A 21,584-nucleotide genomic window follows, 5' to 3' on the forward strand; every position below is an offset into this window, starting at 1 on the left:
TGGCAATGCATCTGTTAGTGGATTTAATGTTGCTAACATAGAAAACTTAGTCAAACACAATGCCCTCGGATTAATTCTCTGAAAAAGTCTCTCTTAAAACGTTTTTAGCAAATCCAAACCAGTTTATTATTATTATTATTATTTATTATTATTTTTTTTAAATTTGGGCCCAGGTCGTCTGACACTTAATGGCTCAATAATCTTACATCTCTCACAAGTGGAATAGCATCTTCGGGACTGCGTTCAATTAAAAATATGTCTATAGAAGAAAATATTTTATGAGCCTAATAGATGAAATATAGATGAAATTCATTCCGTTTAGCAAAGAAGGACTTCATCTGTGTTTAGAGAAAAGTGGGTCGGGCCTCGTTTATTATCTCCCTGGTGTTGTATTCTTTCCACTTCGTATTCCAAGATCTAACAGCTGGAGCTCATTTCTTTAACCTTTAATAGGTGTGTGCTAATAAACTTCTTAGTAGTATGAAGATAAAACAGACTAGGAGTCGGACACTCTGAAGAGACAATCAGTGCTGGTTCCTAGCAAACCTCCGCCCTGATAAGTCTGCAACCGCCCGACTCCCTACCCCCACTCCTGGCCCGCCCTCGCTGCACTGCCCCACCGCTCGCTGGAAGCCTGAGGGCTCGCAGGGATAACAGGGGGCAAGAGCCGCAGTCGGCATAACTCCAATCGCCCTCCGGGACCTGCGTGGTTCAGGGACGCGCGGTTCAGCCAGGTGTGCCGGCAGCCGCCGCTGGGCGCCGCGTTGCACGTGGCAACAGGTGCAGCGCAGTCCTGGGCTGACTCCCCGGGCCTGGGGCGCGTCCGCATTTAGCCTGGGAACTTGCGGGGCTTCGGGATCCGGACGCGGGAGCGCCAGAGAAGGGAGTGAACCGGGCTGCTGGTACCCGCCAATCTGCCGAGTAGAGCGGAGCCGAGCGGAGCGCGGCGGGAGTCTCCGGGGCCTCCGTTCCGAGGTACGGCCACGCGCGTCCTTCCAGTTTCTCCGGGCGCCGCCCCCCCTTGAACGCCGCCTGCCCTTTGTCTCCAGCAGCTAGGTGCAGGCTGGGGCAGCTTGGAAGGGGTGGCAGCGGGCGAGCAGGGTAGAGGCGGCGCAGCTTTTCTATTTACAAGTTTCCCGAACTCCCCGCCTTTGCTCCACCCCCAGTGGCTGGAGAGGCGGAGAGGCTGGGGCGCCCCGGACTCCGGGTTCCCGCCTGGCAGCTGCCGCCGCCGCTGGCATGCAGGGGTGGGGTGAGGGACGAGCTGGGTGTCCCCAGGTGCAGACGTTGCCCGCCGGGCACTGATTGCACCGCGGGTCTCCGTGGGGGAGCCTGAAGCGCCTCCGCCCGGGATCCGAAGGGCGCCGGGGCTCTCAGTCCCGGTTTCCCCTACTCTGCGTCTTGGCTCTCGGGAGGAGGAGGAGGAGGAGAGGAGAGGAGGAGGAGCTGCGGGTAAGTGCGGAGTTGAGAAGATTGCCGCTGCCCAGCCTGCCCGCGGTGGAGATCTCCGGGCGGGGTGGGGGGGGGGGGGTGGCGAGAGGTGGGTAGGACAACGTGAACGCGACCGTCATAGGGTGACGGAACTAGTTTTGAGGGGAGGCGGGTATTCTAGGGGCTTGGGTGCCAAAGTTGGAGAGAAGTGGGGAGACGACCCCACTGGAACGGAGGCTGCGGGACATCGGGTCTCACGTGGGGTCGCGCAGCTGGTGCGGCGATGCGGGTCGCAGTAGCTGTCACCTTGAAAGTGACCGAAGGGGTTTACAGCAGACCCAGACTGACAGGCATTTGCTTGCGGCCGGAAGCCGCCCACCAGATACTGGACCCGCCAGGGCCCCGCAGTCGCAGCCTTCTCCGCTTGCGGAGCGCTTGGGCCCATTCTCAGCATAAGCAGTCAGGGCTGAAATGCGGCATTCGTGAGGTTGCTGCAGTTCCCAAGGTCTTCTCGTCCCGAGCCTTACTACTTCCTGCGGCTTACTTGTGCTTTCCTAGCTCTCTAGAAAAATCCCCTCCTAAGTAAAAGTCACCTGATTGACTACAGTAATTATGGGACTTATTACCTTAAATTTTTTTCTCCTTTTCTTTCTCAAGACATACTCTCGGCAAATAACTAAGTGGTTTGTTGCCTTTGACTTTAGCATAATTTATTTTGGAGTAAGAATGGAGAGATTAAATCATTCAGCCTGCATAAAGTTTCACCGACTCTGTTAACTACTGTTGACTATGTAGCCGTTGGTGTGCTGAGAAAGGAAGCCCAGCGTGTTTAACTCAAAGTCTTAGGCAAAATGCAGGGAATGGCAGGGTTCCTGTTTTGCCGGGTGAGGGGATTTCAATCATCAGCACACTAAATCCTTAGCCCTGGGGGGGGGGGGTGTGTATGTGCAGGTGTTAGGAATAGGGGGAAGTTGGGCAGGCACTCAGAAGGGAGGGGAATAAAAAGGAAATGAGTCGCTGCTGCTTGGGAAAACTATGACCTCCTTGAGGAGTCTAGATACACGCACATAGCAGTGTGTGGTTAACCCGAAGAGAAACTGGAGTTTGGAAATGCAATACAGTAGACCAGCTTTTTTTTTTTTTTCAGGGTTAATTAGGGCAGGAAATGATGGACAATTTAAATTGAACCAATGATGCCTTATTTGCGTAATGCTTTGCCATGTGTAAGATGCTCTCATTTTTTTTCTCCAATACAGTAGTCCATAGGGAAAGTTACACACACACAAAAATGATTAGAACTATTTATCCTTAAAAAAAAAATGGAATTGAGTTTAAAATAATATATATTATTTACTTGTGATAACTTTTCCCTCTTAAAAATCAGCATTATGGAGAAAATAGTGCTTGCAGAAGATCTGCACCTTTTAATTATATATAAATAATACATGGTTACAATTTTGGATTATTTCATAGCATTATAAAATCCTAGCTAGATTTCTTTCTTAGTATTTCAGTTATTAGATGGTTTCTTTCTTGGTATTTCAGTTATTAGATGGAAGTGTTCAGAAAGCATGTCCGGTAATAGCCCTCCTTGGTTGGCCTTCTTCCATGTATGCTTGGTGTATAAAAATGGGTAGATTCAGAAAAAGTAGGAATTAATTCCTCCACCCAAATAAAATCAGTGTTTTCTGCATGCCGGTTAATAGATCAATAGATGTATTTTTTACTTCTATAGTTTATATAGCTATACTGTTGCATTTCCTATGAGGGAAAAGTTTGCAGGTCACTACAGTTCTCCAAGAGTCTTATTTTAGTGGCTACATACTATTACATTATATAGAGGTAACAAATTATTTATAAGCTAAACTTTTATTTAAAATTGCTATTAAATATATACTGTTGCAACAAATATCCCTTATAAAACTTTATCTGCAGGGCCTACTTAGGATGGAGTCCATGAAATACAGTTTATGGCTCAAAGATCTCTTGATACAGATGGACAATTTGCTTTCCAAAAAAAATGTTTTACCCAAGTAAGATCCAACCAACACTCTGAGAGTATCTGTGTTATGGTATTCTTGTTAATATGGGGGCTCATTTCTAAAAGGAAAATGAATTCTTCCAGCTTTATAAGTGAACAAGTGCTTACTTGTTCATACCTAAATTTCCAGTTCTTTAATTACAAATCATGCATACCGAAAAAATTTATTTTTCATTTTTATTGCCTTTTTTATGAATGTAGTACCATTTTTTTCTTACTGGGATATTAGTATTTTCCAATTTATTAGAACTTTTATGGATTGATAATAAACTTTTACTTTTCATATTGCAGATTTTTGACTTTATAAAGATGTCTTGGCCTTATAAAGACAAATACCATGAGTTTATAGTGGTTTTGACTTAGCCGTGTTCTATACTTTCATGTAGCCAAGTCTGCTGACTTTCTCAAAAACAGAAGTAACACTTCTGAATCATAGCTTAAGGACTTGGTGACAGTGGCAGACTTTTAAAAGAATCGACTCCCCCCCCCCACCAATTTTGAGTAAGATTCCTTTCAAATCCATTAGAACAACCTCCATGTCCTAGAGTAGAGACCATTGCAAACCAAATTGGGTTTGTTGATAAGACATAGTTGGGCATGCTATATACTCCTAGGAACAACATTCTTCAAAGTCAGAGCAAAGTTTTAAATCCCAGGGAATAAAAATATTTCTGGTCTGTTGTTCTGTGATTCTGTAAATATGTGATTAGGCTCACTATACCTTTATTTTTATTTATTTGTAGTACTAGTGTCTTGCCAGATTGTATGATCATTATCACGGTTCATATTGAATTGTTGATGAGTCCTTTTTTGATATCTAGACAGATGTATATGTAGTTTAAAATTTTTCCCAGATTTCCAACCCTATTGACAGATGAAATTGAAGAGGTGGAGGACAAAAGCATAACTTGAGTGTAACTTGAGTTATCTTTCTATACTATGGAAGTTTAAATATACCCTGAGGACTTTTTTTAAAGGCCTTGCCAAGAGTGTTCTCCATATCTTAAGGCCCACAAGTAAGCCACCAGACCATATATGAGCCCCAAGGATAAGGCTGTGTTTTAGGGCATGTAAAAATGAGCCCAAGCTTCCTCTGGTGAAAGGTAACTCCCCTGCTTACTTGGTAGGGACCTGGACAGCGGCCGCTGTGGTCTTTGGAGAGGTGAGGAGTGACTGAGAATGAGTGAGGCCACGCTCCAGGGAAAGGATTAGGTCATATGGGGTATGGCTTCACCAACCTGAATTTTTTTATTCAGAAAGGCCTGCTTTAATGAGGGTTACCCATATGCAACTTCAGGAAATCAGTTATAACCAGTAACTGAGATCGACTGGCAACTACTACTTCTAATGATGTATTTTTCTAAATCAGGTTTATACAGGATTGCTCTGATGATAGTTTTTTTTTTTTTTTTTAAAGAAATGACTGCAATATTATTTGAAATCAGAACTTGCTATTCTTCCATGTGGGCATTTATCCATGATATTAATGCATGACTTTATCTTACTCACTTGGCTGAAGATGAAAAAAGCCTTTTCTATTTTGGCACTGACCGATTTGGGGGCTAATCTTTACTATGTAGATAGATACAATAATACTTCATTTTTCATACACCATAAGGTATCTTGCAATTTGTGATTGCCCTGATGTTTACACAACCAAGGAAAGGAAGGTTTGCTCAACAAAGAGAGAATAATAAACAAGGTCGAATCTAGAGGTATTAGGTAAATAGCTTTCAAGCACTTCAGAATTCCATTTTCACATACACATCTTTGATTCCAAAACGACCTTAGGTATTCATTAAAGCTGGTATGTTTTCCGTAGTCTGCAGTGCAAGCCCAATATTGAAGAGAAAATGTTTAAAGGCAAACTGTATTTACATCTTGCTAATAGGCTTATGTCTAAGCTTATGAGTGTTCTGTATACATATTACTTGCGTGAGTAAAGGTAAAAATCCCACATCCTACCATTATTCTTACATGGAAGTTTTATTTCATTTTGAAGTTATAGAACTAAATAGGTTTAAAGTTTTCTTAGTTTCTTTTGAGGAGACAGGTTTACTTTTAGTTAGGTTGACTCCATTCTTTTTGAGCAGTGAAAGGAGATCATGTGCAGGTTGTAAGCTTCTCAAACTAGCTGCAAAGGGCAAAGCGGTTGCCGGAAATTACTTCCAGTTAGTGTTAATTTTGCCTGAAATCGTACTGATTTCGTGCTTCAGTAAAAGTTATGCTAAGTGGGAGGGTGGACCTGGCCAGCTTCCCACGCTGTTCACACAGCAAAAGAAAGTTCAGACTGGGAAGAAAACAGACTGTGAAGACACCAGGGTTAGGGGTAAGATGCCATGGAAAGAGGGGTTTAAAGCCATCCAAGTCCTTATTTTCACTCTTAAAAGAGTGAATTTAAGAATTTAAAACTTAAAAATTTAAAATTTTTTTGTGAAATTGTGAAAGCTCAATGGATTGTGATTCAAGGCAGGGTTCTGGAATTCCTACTTGTTGGTGAGGGAGTCAGGAGGATTGGAGAAATGAGAAATGGGTTTAAAAGGGTAAATTTCCCTACTGGCAAGAAAAATGCACTTGTTTTATTAGCTCTTCAATCTGGACTCTGTGTAATGCAATCATTTATGCAGAGTGTATAGTTACGATTATGTTTACATGTTAAATGGTAAATAAAAGGCATGAAGGAGAATCCTTGCTATTAGAAGCTGAAGTTTGGTAAGCTTCAGAGCATGAATTGAGTACTTCCTATGGGCCAAACGTCACAAGGTAGAAGGGCACAGATGTAGAAAAAAAAATTTGGCTCCAGTTTTCAGAAGAGTCAGCAGAAAACTCCCCAAAGTGTGGTTTTGGAAGTGGTAGTGTTGAGGGTTCTTGAAATATCCTTCCCAGATCGTGAACATTCTGCCCTATGTTGGAAATTCCACCTGCCACCTTGACCAAAGTTTGGTAAAGCTAAGCCTGTTGTGACATTTTTGGTCATCTAAAGACTCTTCGTCCTTAATCAGGGATCCTGATTATTCTCAGAATTGTCTCGAAGTAAGATACGTAGCACTGTGGTCTAATTTCACTTATTTGCTCTGGATCATCTTCTCAGTGACGTCTTCCAATAGGTTTTTCTTAAAACTTGCAAGCGTCCTAAGGATAGGGTCTAAACCTTACGTTGGGTACATTTGTACTTTTATAATTATTTGTGCCAGATGGAGCCTGAAATAAATCCTCTGAGCACTAATGGCATGGGAGTTTGAAATTCTTTCCTCTGTCAGTCACAGCTACTAGAAGGTCTTTTAAGCCGGAGACCATAATTTACTGCTTGCTTTTCTAGACTCTCTGTCCTGGCCCTCACACTCTTTCCCCTCACTCTCTGTGATAGCCTCAGCCAGAAGAGACAGGCCTGTGCCCTTCTGCAAGCCAGTACTCTCATCCATTAGGGTAACCTGGGGCTGGAAGGTGTGAGGTTCCTATTCCTCTGAAGTTATAATTCTGTTTTATTATGAACTGCCATTCTCAGAACATCTGGCAAACCCATGTGCAAATACTTGTACGGAATTAATTCCACTTGTGCTAAGTGACTGCATTCTCCATTGGTGCAGACAGTCACAAACTGACAATTTCTCCTAGAGACTTGGGCTGTTTCTCGTTTAGAGAAATATGTAATTACGTTTTAAAAAGTAATTTGGGTGAATTTTTGGTCTGGGGTTGATTTCTCTCTTTTTGTATTTAGTAAGATTCGTTTCTGAGTAGTCTTGCATTTCTGTAAAACTTTCTGATGGTCCATAAGACTTGCTGGCTATTGAATTTGATTCTGTACTCTTAAGAGTTGACTTTTTATTTAAGGCTTAAAGACTGCTGATAGTGCTTTATACAGAAACTAATGGCAACTATGCAAAGGAATTTACTAGTACATGTTCCTTCCAGTATAAGTTGGTGTATCAATAAAATGTGGGTGGAGATAGGAAAAATCCTGCATTTCTCTTTTCATAAAGAACTTTAAATGATTTTATATTGCAGGTGCAACTGTTAAGTTACAGAATGGTTATATTGTGTTATGCTGAACACTTAAAATTTGAAACCTTATAGGTACATAATCAAATGAAAATTATTTTCTCCTTAAATGGTCTAAGTACAGACTCCAAGGCAGGATAATGCCCCCCTCCCCTTGTTTTCATTAAGATTGGAATAATACAAGTTGTATTTCAACATTCAGCTAGTTTTGCTCACCCTGATGTCCAGTTAGAAATCTCGGAGACATACTTTGTTAATAGAAATGGAAAAAATGTTACCGGTATCCAGTACGTTTGGTACCAGAATGTAATAGGGAGTGCACAGACTTCAAAATATGACCAAGCTGGACTTATGTCTGAGATCATCTGTGTTAGCTGCATGGATTCAGTAAGTTACTTTCTTCCTTCTGCACCCCTGTCCCCTCATCTGGACAAATGGGGAAATACCTGTTGCTTGGGCTTATTACGCCACAGTGCCAAACATATGGCACCTCTTCTTCTTCTTTTTTTTTTTTTTTTAAATATTTTATTTATTTATTTGACAGAGAGGTCACAAGTAGGCAGAGAGGCAGGCAGAGAGAGAGGGAGAAACAGGCTCCTCACTGAGCAGAGAGCCCGATGTGGGGCTCGATCCCAGGACCCTAAGATCATGACCTGAGCCGAAGGCAGAGGCTTAAACCACTGAGCCGCCCAGGCGCCCCATATGGCACCTCTTCTGATTGACAGCTGGGAAATTTCGTTTCATTTCAACTGAGCTTTGAGAAGGTGGTAGCTGGGGCCTGCTGGTGCTCTCTGCTGAGAATTAGATTCCAGGCACAGGAGCCTGATATCTTTTCTTGCTTAAAAAGAATTGGTTTTTACCAGTAGCAGTTGAGAATATTTATTCTCAGACTCTAGCTTTATTACTTCTTGGTTTTCTGTGGTTCCAATTTAGGGAGTTGCTGATATTTTGATGTATTTGAGCTGTGTGCTTTTTTTTTTTTAAATAATCAATATAGAGATGAACAATCTAGAATTGCCTCTCTCACACACACACACACAAATAAGATTAAAATAATAACTGTATGTTTTTGGATAGTACCTTATAAGTAGGACATAAGGACCTTTCTGTTCAGTTAGGACACCAACCTGTGAAGTAAAGGTCTGTCTTATACAGGAGGACATTGACTGGAACTATGTGGATAAATGTTTTGTATTACAACGAGTATGTTCTAGAACCAGGACTAGGACTTGGGCCTTCTCTCCTGGTCTGTCCCACACTCTTAGTAGGATACTGATACTTGACTATTCTTCATGCCATAAAGAGTAATCATTATTGCTAGGATTTTCTTCATACTGGTGCTGAAGTAGGATCAAAAGCAGCACTGGTTTGGGTATATAACATTTCAGATGACGTTGCTTGGAATTATGGCTTGTTATTTTTCCATCATCTAACTGCAGAACATAAAACAGAATGTTAACTCCTGTAAGCCACTAAAATGAGTAGCACAAATGGAAAACTGATAGTTACAGACATTTCTGTGACATTTTACAGGTTTTACACTGTTTCAGAGAGCACCAAATAAGATTCTAACAGTCCTCTGAATCATCTGATGGTACAATACTACATTGTAAAATGTACCCATTTTATAGGTAGCACCCCAGGGTCATGTATGTTGAACAGGGACTAATACTTGTTTTTCTGAAGCACATTTTTCTATAGAAATATTGAATCCTATTTCCTTATTTTAAGCTACATGGAGGCAGGTAATTCTTGAGCAGATGGACTTAATCCCAGGTAGAAATTTAACTAGGAGGTGAGGCCCGGTGTCTGTCAGAAGGGGGAAGAGAATGTCCCATTAAAACCACAGTTACACCCTGAGTATCAGTCCTGCTTTCTAGCCCTAAAGGTCAACAGTTCTGTATTACCAAAATGACTTCTAAGGAATGTACGGTGTTAGGACTTGACAAGTAGGCCATTTTAGGGAGTTGGCTTTTTCTTCCTTTGCGTGGCCCCTAGGAGTTAGAGCTGTACGTACACTGACCTTCTGTGAGAGAACTCTTAGTTGCCAGTGGAAAGCCTAACACAGGTAATCATTTTCCAAGTAAAAGGTACAGGAAGTGGCTGTTTAATAAAGGTTGGGAGATACGGTGTGAGGTGCCAACTTGCGTAACCACACACACACACACACACACCACACACACACACACTGACATTTTTCAACTGGTCTTGGCAGGATTCAGATGGAAAATTATTTCCTTTTTGCCAAGTGGACTTTGAGGAGATATGGCAGTCTGAATGATTCTAAACAAGGAGCTTCTCCTGGGCATTTAATACTTTCAGCGAGACAAGTCCTTGTAGCTTGAAACTATGCCCCGTGTATAGCTTGAAACTAGCCCCATCTCCCTCCAACAACCTGTGCTACATTTTGGGTAATTCCATTACCCAGCGGTGTATAATTTAGAAACAAAAGAAGGCAGAGTCTTCACGTCAAGTAATTTCTTCAGCCAGACTGTACAACCCCTGACAGTGTCTTGGATAGACATTGTGTGCAAGTGGTGGTATGGTTTTAGTCGCTTACTATTAGAGGAACCGCCCTCTCTGTCTGGGCTCAGTGGTATCCTGGAACTTAGTCTTAACGGTTTTTTTGACTCTTCTGCTTCTTACCGATTCTCCTGAAAAAGCTTAATTCATGATGGAATAATTCCTATCAACAAGATGATGTAATCTTGACAACAAGAATTTAATTTTGTTCACCTCTTTATCAGGAGTACCTAGAATATGCTTTTAGTAAGCTGCTTTAAAAAAGTGTTGAAGAATGCTGACCTAGACTAAGAGCTCTTAATTGAGATTCTCCGAGGTCTCTTGATTTGAAACTATAGGTGCCTGGTTTGTGGTCCTAAACTCGTTTTCAAAGTGATTTTTTTAGGTCTGGGGCTGCAGTCCCCTTACAGGGTCATGGATAGAGACCTACTCCTGTAGGAGGGTCTAGGTGAGTATACACAGGAGCTAACACTAAAACCTAAAACTCTGCAAGTCAGATTGGATGTCCACAAGATCAGACCAGAGTGGTAGTTGGTGTTGTCAGCATGTAAGGTTTTCACTATTGTAGGAAGGGTTAGTTGGAAAGTAGATTATAGAACAAGAACCAGGAAATCCTTGGCTTCTAAAATGAGTTAATAGATGTGTTAGGGAATATGCATACTGCTATTCACTGGCCACAGGATATGTGAAAAAAATTTTTTTAAAGATCTTATTTATTTGGCAGAGAGCACAAGCAGGGAGAGCGGCAAGCAGAGGGAGAGGGAGAAGCAAGCTCCTCACTGAGTAGGGAGCCCATTGTGGGGCTTGATCTCAGGACCCTGAGATCACGACCTGAGCAAAAGGCAGACACTTAACTGACTGAGCCACCTGGGTGCCCCCACATTTTTTAACTGATATAAAATTAAGTTCCGTGCAGTGCACCTAGGTTAACTGTACGAATGAGTCTTGACAAATGATCTCCCTCTGTGCAACCGTCGAGCTCTAGAACATGTCCATCACCCCGAAAGTTGCCTTGACTTAATGAACAAGTTGCTAAGTTCTGGTCCTAACGTGAGGATAATAATAAAGCTTGTTTCACAAGGTTGTTGACAGTGTAACAGTAGCAACTGACAATGGTGTGTGTTAGAAAGTTTCCAAAAATTTCATTTAACCTTAAAACAACCCTAAGAAATGGATTGTTTACTGTTGCTTCAGTTTTTTGCAGAGGAAGAAAATGAGGCCAAGATGACTTTTGACTTGTCCAAGCCAGGTAGGTAGCCCAGAAGCTGAGTAAATGAGGGAGGTCTCCATGAGTAACGTGTGCCCTCCACATGTAGGCAGTTCTGCAGAGCTATGTCTGTGGCAGCAAATGCTGGTTGACCTTACTAGCTGTGGGAAGGAAGGGGGAAAGACACGAAGGGTACACATTTGAGCTGCGTTTTAATATCCATTGTTACTTATTAACTATGTTTCTTGGGCAAGATCCTCAACTTCGGGGAAGATTTAGAAAAGGGGAAGAGGCATAGAAGTCATCATGGGACCTGTCTGTGCTATGGGGCTGTCACCTGGGAGACAACTGTGAGAACATTCTGGGGACTTGGAGGTGCTGTGTGCTGACATCCTTATCTCTGTCTGTGGAAAAGGTCGCTGCCTGCTTCCCCCTCCTGGCCTCGCATACTTCTGGGGACTGTGGGCGGACAAGGAGGGATTGACAGTGTGTCAGACAGTCCCCACTTGATAGTCTTGATGGGCCGAACACGTGTTCACACAGCATTTTCTCTCACAGGCCTCTGACATTCAAAGCCTTAGAGTTTCCAGCTATTATGTCAGCCAACCTCCACAATATTCTAAGTGTCCTTACTGACAAAATTAAAACCCAGCTTTCTCGTATTGTCCCTTTAGATCTTTGGAGGGAAATGTTGCTAGTTGACAGGATCTGAAAGGCTGAAACACTCAGCTGCCGGTTCCTGATCCAGTCCAAGCTCCCTCTTGAGGGAGCTCCACTCAGTCATTCTCTCCAGGTCCACACCAGTGGAGTCCATCCTCCGGGTTCCCTTAGGCTGCGTTGCACCTCTGCTTTTGCAGTTCTTATAATTATTTACTTGTACTTTCTTGTCTTAACTATTTTTAGAGATTTTATTTATTTGACAGAGTGCTAGAGAGCACAAGTAGGCAGAGATATAGGCGGAGGGAGAGGGAAAAGCAGGCTCTCCACTGAGCAGGGAGCCCAATGTGGGGCTCGATCCTAGGACCCTAGGATCCTGACCCGAGTCTAAGGCAGTTGCTTAACGGACTGAACCACCCAAGCTCCCTCTTGTCTTAACTATTGGCTCTTTGAAGGCTCCTTAAACACAGGGACTGTCTTCACCATTGTGTCCCTAGCAGAGCAGCTGGCATGGGGTAGCATTCCAACAAACATTCAATGTTTGTTGAATGAATGGAAGTTCTTGTAGTAAAAGGTCACTTCAAAGCAGGGATACAGAAACGGGCAGGGTGGTGTATGAAGTACGCGACCTTCCACTTGCTTCTCTGGGACAGATCTAGTACTCTTGTAGGGCATTCCTCCTTTTGTAGCTAATTGGAGGTTCTGAATATTAAAAAAAAAATAGTAAGAGGAATTATCTCCTGCTTGAAAGTCTTTATTATTAAGGGAATAATTATAAGAAAATGGGTAAAGTTTAGATTGCTAACTGTAACATCTTGCATTTATGTAATGGTGGGAATAGAATTTTTCTAAACTGTAAATGGGAATTAAGTTAAATCACACTGACATTTTAGGTGTAAAGTTAGAAAGTCATCATCCCAAAGGAGAGATGTTATTTTAATGTCTGATGAAAATACTTTATACAAGGGTCGGAATCATTTAGAGAAAGGCATGAATAGATCCTGAAATTCTTAGCTTAAAAAAAAAAATTGGACTGTTGAATTCCAAAAATATTATTTGAGTGAATGTGGGTAAAACATTTTCCTCCTGCTTCAAAGTTTAAATCCTCTTGCATCCATCTCTACCTTTAAACTCTGGGCCAGCTGTTCATGCGGTTAGGGCCCACCCATCTGTGCAAATGAGAGCTGAGGTCTTGGCTTTGGTGAGTTTGAGATTTCTTGGCCATAACCGAGCCACAGATTACCATTAAGTATAGGAGTCCTCCTTTCGCTGAATTTTTTTTTTTTTTTTTTTTAAGATTTTGTTTATTTGACAGAGATCACAAGTAGGCAGAGAAGCGGGCAGGGAGAGGGCGAAGCAGGCTCCCTGCTGAGCAGAGAGCCCAATGCAGGGCTTGATCCCAGGACTCTGGGATCATGACCTGAGCTGAAGGCAGAGGCTTTAACCCACTGAGCCACCCAGGTGCCCCTGAATTATTTCTTTTAAGGATTTATTGCTGAGGGTAGTTAATTCTGAGTATCGATTTTGATTGACTTTGATATGCCATTGATATTAAAGGCTGTTGGAGTCAGTCTGTGATATAATTGGTAACCAGACCTGGACCCTTTTCATGAAGCTAAAGACTTTGCATTGAATATATTAGTCTTAGAAATATAAAGCCAAACAAAGTCCAATTTGTGAATTTCCAATTTTTTTCTGTAGCACAACAATTTGTATATTCAATGTCCTTAAAAAAAATTATACCATCTATTCCTCCAAGTCTATTGAGGACAGATTCTCTTAAGATCCCATAGGCTTCCTCTTCCTACACTCCCCTCTGAGAAATACAAAAAAAGTAGCTAATTTTGGAACAGTGAGATTCTGTTCTGCTTATGAGGGTAAGGGAGGAGACTTGGCTGGGTTTCTTGCTTCCTGAGGTCTATGCTCTATTTCTTTGTACTCCTGGCACATTCCCACATTGAGCTATCCTAGATTCCCAGAGTGGATGGAGAGGAGACATCTGACAGGTGTGCTTACCTTCAGGGCCAGAGACTCCCAATAAGTAGATGTCACAGCCCGAACCAGTGAATGAAGCATTACCCCTTAGGTTCCCCCTCTGAATCAAGCTTTTCTTCTCAAATCCTAGAGCCACTGTATTGTCCTTAACATTTTCATGAGGTCTTCATTTGATGTTACCAGGAGAAATCTGGAGAACAAACATTTTTACACGGTCAACCCATGGGTTCAGAAAAGATAGACCGTTCTTTACAAAATCCAAGATGGGGGATGAATGAAAGAGATTAATTTTGATGTGACATGATGTCCTTGGGCGAAAGGGACAAAATGTAATATACGAATGCATTTTTTCCCCTATTTTTTTTGGATGTGCTCTCCCTTGAAATTTCAGTTGCCAAGTATTCAAACCTAGTTTGAAGTTCTTACGTCTCTTTTTAGTAGTGATCTGGAAAAACCAACTAAACTTAACTGGAAATTTGTCTTAACTATAGTTGTGTTTAATAGAGGTGTAGCAGTGATGGTGTAGAGTTCTAACATCAGATATATTTAGTATTTCTGGTGGGCCTGTACCAATTATAGATGTTATAGTATGTGGTTATATTTATAAATAGCACAAGGAAATACTTAACCTTTATTACACCATGTTGGTATATTCTGTTTTTGAAAGGTGACTAAAATTTTCTTTGAATATTTTTATCAATACTAACCTCTTTCCAAGGTCAACAAATCCAAAATCTGTGTTGTTACTAGGAATGACATTTCAGGAAGAAAAAGCCCTAAAACTCAACACTGAATTGCTTTAAATTTTCTAGCAAATGGGTTAAAACTCTCATAAAAGTAGGAAATCTCAGCTTTGTTTTGTTTTTGTTTTGTTTTGTTTTCCCCAATGAAATTATGGGTAGTATGGACACTTGTGGATTGCATGTCTGGAATGGGAGCCCAGCTTTCGTTGGGCCAAGTGAGGACAGTGGATGGGTTGGGCTATAAAGGTCATGACCCTGCTGTGCCTGGGAGGGCATTCTCCTTTGTAGCCTTTGGGAGATTCTTGCAGTTAATCCCACTGGGACTTGCCTGGTTTATGAAGGGTTTCTCACTGTCTCATGATTACCTAGGGCCAATTTAGGAATCAGAGAGGGGCCGCTGGCGTAAAAATAGTCACAGTTTGGGAGGAGGGCCTGAATGGCACAGCGCCACTGCTCCCTTCCTGCTGCCAGAAGATGATGCCATAAGGAGACTGTCAAATGGGGAGTGTGTGTGTCTGAAGACAGGTGTGAAAAGTGTAGAGGAGAGGGAATGTTTTCTTTCTGGCTTCTGTAGGGGGAGATAAACATTTTAAAGATTGACTTTAAAAAAAAAACAAAACAAAACCTTAGAAGCAGTAAAAACAAATATGGGAGGTTATTTTTGTGGGGCTGGGCTTAGTGGGATATATTTCTAGATGTTTCTAATTTGTAAGAAAACATTTTGTATTTAATGTTGGTCACAGATTGTTGAGGAATGGAAACAGTGATGTGCCTTGTTTCCTATAGTGCCTGAGAACACAAAGTGAAGCATTGTTTGAAACCTTGAAGGTGACAGGTCATTTAAACAAAGACAATTTTTTAAAAATTCAAGTGTAGTTGATGATATTAGACTGGTTTCAGATGTACAATAGTGATTCAACATTTATACATCAAAGTGATCACAATAAATATAGCTGTCACTATACAAGTTGTTAGATTATTAACTGTATTCCCTATGCCATGATTGCATTCTGTGTCTTTTATAACTGGAAGTTTTATAACTGGAAGAAAGTGGTCCAGTTTCATTCTTTTCCAAAATGATTATTGATGTTGAGCATCTTTTCATGTGTCTGTTGGCTGTCTGCCTGTCTTCTTTGGAAAAATACCTATTCAGGTTCTCTGCCCATTTTTTAAATCAGATTTTTTGCTCTTTTGGTGCTGAGTTACAGTTCTTTATATATTTTGGATATTAATCCCTTTTTGGCGGTATCATTGTATATGTCTTTTGCTATTTAATAGATTGCCTTTTCATTTCATTGACAGCTTCTTTTGCTGTGCAAAAGCTTTTTTAACTTGATGGGGTCCCACTTACTTTTTGCTTCTGTTGCCCTTGCCCGAGGAGATGAATCCAAAAAAAAAAAAAAACAAAACAAACAAAAAAACCAACAACAACACTGCAAAGGCTGATATCAAAGAGTTACTGCATATGTTTTCTTCTAGGATTTGTAGGGCTTCAGGTCTTATGTCTAGGTTTTTAATACGTTTTGAGTTTATTTTTATGTATAGTGTAAGAACGTGGTCCAGTTTCAGGTGTCTCGTTTTCCTAGCACCATTTTAAAGACTTTCCCCCCCTTGTATGTTCTTGCCTTTTTTGTCATAGATGAATTAACCATACAAGTGTGCATTGATTTCTAGATTCTTTATTCTGTTCCACTATTCTGTGTGTGTGTGTGTGTGTGTGTGTGTGTGTGTGTGTGTGTGTATGAGAGAGAGAGAGAATGCCAAGCTGTTTTTATTACTATAGCTTTGTAGTATAGTTTGAAATCTGGGCACATTATGCCTTCAGCTTTGCAAGATTGCTCTGGCTATTTGGGTTCTTTTGTAGTTAAAAATTTTAGGATGATTTGTTCTAGTTCTGGGAAAATGCTATTGGTATTTTGATAAGTATTGCATTGAATCTGTAGATTGCTTTGGGTTGTATAGACATTTTAACAAGACTAATTCTTCCGCGCATGAGCATGGCATATCTTTCCATTTATTTGTATCAACTTCAGTTTCTTTTATCCTTATCTTATTTCAGAGTACAGGTCTTTCACCTCCTCCATTATATTTACTTCTAGACATTTTATACTTCATGCAGTGGTGGACCTATACATTTTAAACTGAAGTTTCTGGGAAGATTAGTTAACATACCAACAACACCTTGGATGCATTTGGTGCACATTTTATGTTGAAGTCATGTTGGTTAGAAGAAAGTGATAGACAGTCTTTCCCAAATGGTAGCTGTTTTCGATTCAAAACCTAGTATTTATTTCCCAGTCTCCTTTTCTTCTTAAGGTGAAACCAGATTACTTCAGATATTTAAAATACCTGTGGCTGAAAGACCAAGAGCTTTGTTTTCCCTCCCAGCCTCCTGGGTGACTGGAGGTCTGATGAGATAAGAGGTGAGTGTTTTGTTTGAACACATTGATTTAGGGCTGGATGGTCATTGATGTATTTTTTTTTTTTAAGGGATTCTTTCCCTGCATCTGAGTGTTGATTACTAAATCTAAGCAATATTTTTTGAGTTAGGGTAACAGGAGGACCTGCTTGACTTTGAAGATATTTCTTGTTATCTTTGGGGCAAGTAATGTGTATACTAACTATTCTACGACAATGAGTCTGTTTTGTGTCATGAGGGTTTTGAGAGGGCATTTGCCAAGAGCTGAGTTACATGCAGAGAACTCTGCTTTGTGGAGAATGCATTGTAAAGACTCAAGGGGCTAAGGATTTACTCTTTCAGGAGGGGGAGATGGGTTTCTTGGACCTAGAGTAATAGTGAAGGTGAGAAACAGTTGCATTTGGAATATGTTTTGAAGGCTGTGCCTATTTTAATTGTTAATGAGGTGAGAGGAAGAGAGGGGAATGTAGGCTGACTGCTGGGTTTTTGGCATGATCAGTTTGGGTGCCTAGAGGCGTCTTTTATTGAGAGAAAGGAACAATGGGGCAGGAAAGAATTGGTGTGAGTCTAGAAGCATGGAGTGATTCTAAATGCAGGAAGCTTGAGATGCCTGTTGGGTGTGCAAGCGCAAATGTTGAATTAACAGTTGGTCTTCAGATCTGGGGCTTTGGGGAAAGATCCCGGCAATGAGATGCATGTGGGGCTTGCAATCAGAATATATTCAAAAACAAGATGGCGTGTGTGGGAAGAGAGGGGACTAAGGAGCTTGAGCCATGAGTTACTCCCACCGTTAGGAGGTTGGTCGGAGAAGCCAGCAGAGGCATTTGCCAGGGAGCCTCCTATGAGTTGAGAATAAAGCTAGGGGAGTGCCTCTGAAGCCAAGTGAAGGAGGTGTCTTGGGCTCAAACCCTATAGTGTGAAGAGTTTTGTTTACCAGACAGAGGACGCTTTGGTTCACTTTTTGGAGAGTAAATGTGTGTTTAGTGTGTTTAGTGTTCATTCAGAATCTTGATGAGCTAAAGAAAACCATGGTAAAATCAGCCAAAATTATAAACAAGCACAATACATCACTTGAAAACCCCCAAACATGAGATTTAATTACCCTTAGGCAGTCTCGTTTCAGGGAACTGTGTACATTCTATTAATTGTTTGTGAAATATCGGCAGTGGATAGAGGAACCAGAATATTCTCTGAGGGCCCCCCACCTCCACAACTTTTTTTTTTTTAACCTGGCCACTTCCCACAGTGCTGTTTTGAGAGCGTCACTTGCTTACTTAGGAAGCACCATTCTACATCATATCAAAATATTACAATATAACCACACTTCATATATTTAAACAGTTGAGTTGCTATTGAGTTGTTAACTATTGATATAATAGTACATCTAAAATCTTACCACGCTTTTCCTCTTCTCTGTTCCTTGTTCCTCAGGTCTCAGCTAAATATGTGACTTTCTCAGAGACCTTCATCCTATAATAGCAACAGGAATGCCTGTGCTTTTCTTCACTGAATACAATTTCTGTTTGTATAGTTGTTTTATTTTGTTCACTGTGTAGTGATACCTAGCAGAGTGCTGGACATATGTGGGCACCTGATAAATTTGAATGAATGTCATCCAATATTAGAAAACTGGTGCCTCAGTAGCTTTGGTTTGGTTTCCAAGCTCAGTGTCTTAATTTTTTTTTTTAAGATTTTATTTATTTATTTAACAGAGAGAGATATCACAAGTAGGCTAAGAGGCAGGCAGAGAGAGAGAGAGGGGGAAGCAGGCTCCCTGCTGAGCAGAGAGCCCCATGTGGGGCTTGATCCCAGGACCCTGAGATCATGACCAGGGCCAAAGGCAGAGGCTTAACCCACTGAGCCACCCAGGCACCTCTCAGTGTCTTTATTATTTTTTTTAATATATTTTTTAAAGATTTTATTTATTTATTTGACAGACAGAGATCACAAGTAGGCAGAGAGGCAGGCAGAGAGAGAGGGGAAGTAGGCTCCCCGCTGAGCACAGAGCCCGATGCGGGGCTGCTCCATCCCCTGACCCTGGGATCATGACCTGAGCTGAAGGCAGAGGCTTTAACCCACTGAGCCACCCAGGTGCCCCCAGTGTCTTTATTTTTAAGTGAACTTGGTATCCTTTACTTAGAGCAAATATTGCCTTTTTCGGTGGGCAGTTCATTGAACTTCCACAAATATATTGTCAGCCATAAAAAAAAACAAACAAAACTTTCTATCATGTGGTTTCTTTGTGTCCCTTTCAAGCCCTCTCCCCTGACTCCCAGGTAAACACTGATCTCAGTATTTCTTCATGGCTTTGTCCTTCCAGATACGCAGAGAGCATTACATGCCTTTTGTGTCTGGCATCTTTCACTTAGAGCATTATCTCAAACACATAGGCTGTTGTTTGTATCAACAGTCTACCTTTTTACTGCCGAGTGGTATTTCGTTATATGGACGTACTGCGGTTTTTCTTATTCAACTACTGGTGATGGACATTTATGTCGTTTCTAGTTTCTGATGATTTATTAGATTTTCTTCCTGGTTATAATTAGTAGACAGGAAATTAAAATAGCATCAGTGACCCACAGCCACAAACCCCTATTCACGTCTGTTTTCATTTTCCCTTGTTTTTTCTGTGTTTTGCATGGTTATAGTCCTAAAACACACAAACATTTTTTTCCTAGTTTTGCAAAATGTCTGTTTTTAAAATGGTTGCATTCATTGATTCACTGTAATTTTCTAATCATTCCTTAGTTTCTAAGTCATCACAGTCGTAGAAAATGTGCTAACCATCTTAAGTGTCCTATGATAAATTCTTGGCAGTAGTTGAAAGAAATAGAAATCAATTGAAGCTAACCGGGGCAAAAAATGGGTAGGTGTTAAAAGGGTATGGAGTATTTCTCAGAAGTTAACATTAGGGGCGTTGTCAGGAACCAAGTCAGGTTGGTCGTTCTTCCTCGTTCATTTCTGCTTCTCTCAGGGCTTTGGTACCATTCTCTCTGCAGAAGATTGTTTCATCTGCTTCTGGGTGCATGGCAGGAGCAGGCAAATGCCACAGTGCTGGGATTTATGTTCTCCAATTTAGGGACTTCCACAAGCACACTGTGTCTGACCAGCAATTTCAAATCCATATGGTGGGGGAGAGACACTTGAACACCCTTTGAGGTAGTTGTGGCACCAGGACAATTCACTGTTGTTCGTACAGTGGGTCCCACCTCAGTGCTCCAAAAGGAGATGTTTTCAGAAAATGTTGTAGGGGCGCCTGGGTGGCTCAGTGGGTTAAGCCTCTGCCTTCGGTTCAGGTCATGATCTCAGGGTCCTGGGATCGAGTCCCACATCGGGCTCTCTGCTCAGCGGTGGGGGCCTGCTTCCTCCTCTCTCTCTGCCTGCCTCTCTGTCTACTTGTGATCTCTGTCTGTCAAATAAATCAGTAAAATCTTAAAAAAAAAAAAAAGAAAAAAAGAATGTTGTTGTAAACTAAGCCCACACTCAGAGGTTCCTGTTTAAAGTAAGATTACAAAAAATCCATTTTAGGACTATTCAAGTTGCTTTTCAAAAGGGTAATTACAATATGGTCTTAGGAGAGAGTTGGGAGTATGACATGTATTTTTTTATATTTGTATTTACATAATAAAAACCATTTAGGTACCTGTTTCCACAGCCCATAGACTAAAATTGAAAAAATACAGAGAAAGATTAGTGTGGCCCCTTCCCAAGGGTGACATGCAACTTCATGAAACATTTTGTATTCGTATAAGCTGAGTCCTGGGCATGTAATGTACAGTGTAGTGACTATAATTGATGATACTGTATTGCATGTTTAAAAGTTGCTTAGAGACTAGATCTTAAAAGTTTTCATCACAAGAAAGAGTTGTTTACCTCTTCTTGGTTTTGATCCATCCCCTATGAGTGATGTTTAATGGATAGCTAAGAAAATCTGATTTATTAGCAGTTATTGAATGCTTGCTTTATGTTAAGCACTGTGTCTGAGACTTCTATAAATGCAGGGAAGTTGATTAGACAGCTCTTATTCTTGGAACCATGCAGTCAAGTTGAGATTTACTTAATCCTGGAGGAGTTTCTTAGTTAGTGGTCCTAGTGAGGAAAGGTCCCATATACAGGTCGCTGTATCGGTCTTTGGCAATAATATCAATACTGGTGCTACAGGGTTTGAAGGGCTCAGTAGAAACCTCAGTACCTTGATTTAACTATGGAATACCTGCCGAGAAACCTGTTCGTAAGTTGTGTGACACATTGTGGGGTTATGTGTCTTGTGCTCACTGAGTTTTAGGCCCTACCTGGCGTCCCCTGGGCTGGCCAGGCTGCTTTACCTGGAGTCTGCAGGAGTCACCCAGTGACTACCCGCCATGGGGCCCCCTGGCCATCTGAGTGCCCCCTAAGATTCTTAATTTCAAATAACTACTGTGGAACATAAGGAGAAGAGGAGAGGACCACAGGGGAAGGAGGGAGAACTGCATGGGAAGGAATCACAGAAGAGGACAGTCCGTGAAGAGACTCTGAGCTCAGGAACCAAACTGAGAGTTACAGAAAGGAGGGAGGGTGGAAGGAAGGGGT

General features: G+C 41.4%; 1 protein-coding gene and 1 non-coding gene across 6 annotated transcripts in view; both read left to right on the plus strand.

Annotated features, from left to right (window-relative positions):
* Window positions 1-866: 866 nt before the first annotated feature.
* The window catches only part of MTUS1 (microtubule associated scaffold protein 1), a 166,384-nt gene continuing 145,666 nt past the window's right edge, over window positions 867-21,584 (plus strand). For 2 of the 5 annotated variants that reach the window (XM_045988033.1, XM_045988051.1), the window contains exon 1: window positions 1,174-1,452. The gene's annotated coding sequence lies outside the window, so the exon portion shown is untranslated. Of the gene's footprint in view, window positions 976-1,170; window positions 1,453-21,584 lie in introns of those variants that run through there. The other 3 variants (XM_045988043.1, XM_045988061.1, XM_045988071.1) reach the window with 3 other exon arrangements.
* LOC123937804 lies at window positions 20,659-20,762 on the plus strand. Its single transcript, XR_006817592.1, has one exon. It is a non-coding gene; the product is annotated as a U6 spliceosomal RNA (small nuclear RNA).

Source organism: Meles meles, chromosome 2 (genome assembly GCF_922984935.1).
Source record: "Meles meles chromosome 2, mMelMel3.1 paternal haplotype, whole genome shotgun sequence".
In the NCBI taxonomy this organism is placed as follows: domain Eukaryota; kingdom Metazoa; phylum Chordata; class Mammalia; order Carnivora; family Mustelidae; genus Meles; species Meles meles.